The sequence below is a fragment of the Charadrius vociferus genome, unplaced genomic scaffold, assembly GCF_000708025.1.
Source record: "Charadrius vociferus isolate BGI_N301 unplaced genomic scaffold, ASM70802v2 scaffold136, whole genome shotgun sequence".
NCBI lineage: Eukaryota > Metazoa > Chordata > Aves > Charadriiformes > Charadriidae > Charadrius > Charadrius vociferus.
Genome location: NW_009648960.1, coordinates 568,204 through 568,868, shown reverse-complemented (window position 1 = coordinate 568,868; position 665 = coordinate 568,204).

Sequence of the window (665 nt, the reverse complement as noted above, 5' to 3'; positions counted from 1 at the left end):
GCTATCAACTTTGGCCCTCCCTTCTTTCAAAAGGACGCAAATCGTTTCTGCGCGGGAGGGAGCGGAGAGCCGGGACACGCGTGGGGCGGACCCGCCCGGGTCCCCCTCGGGCTTCCCAGCGCTGCTCCTCTTCGAAGCACTTTCTTTAAAAATAAAATAATAATAATTTTGGTTTGGTTTTAGTGTGGAAGGGATGCTGCTTGATACGCACAGCAACCCAGAGCCGGCTCGGGCGAGCGGCAGCCCGGCTGTACCCCCCACAGCAGCTGCTCCTCACCCCTGTCGCGTCCCCCCCGCCCGGGGCACCCCTCCCTCTACAAGCCAGCATCTGCCCCAGGCGCAGGAAAGTTATTTGCTCCGCGGGTTGGGGGCCCCCACTGCTGCCCCCCTCCCCCAGGAGTGGGGCTTTGGGGCTGGAGGGGGGAGCCCCGGGCCGGGGACCGGAGGAGAAGGAGATAAACAAGCGAGGGGGTTGATAGCTGTCATCATCACCATCATCATGGCTTTCATTTGGCTGCCTAATGAGTCAGATCACAGGCAGAGAGAAAAATTGTCAATCGCCCAGGCTCTAATGAATTTTTTTGCAAATTGTAATCAAGCCAGGCCGTCTCAGCTCGCTGATTAATGAGACCCAGGAGGCCCGGCCAGCACCTCAGCTTTTTATT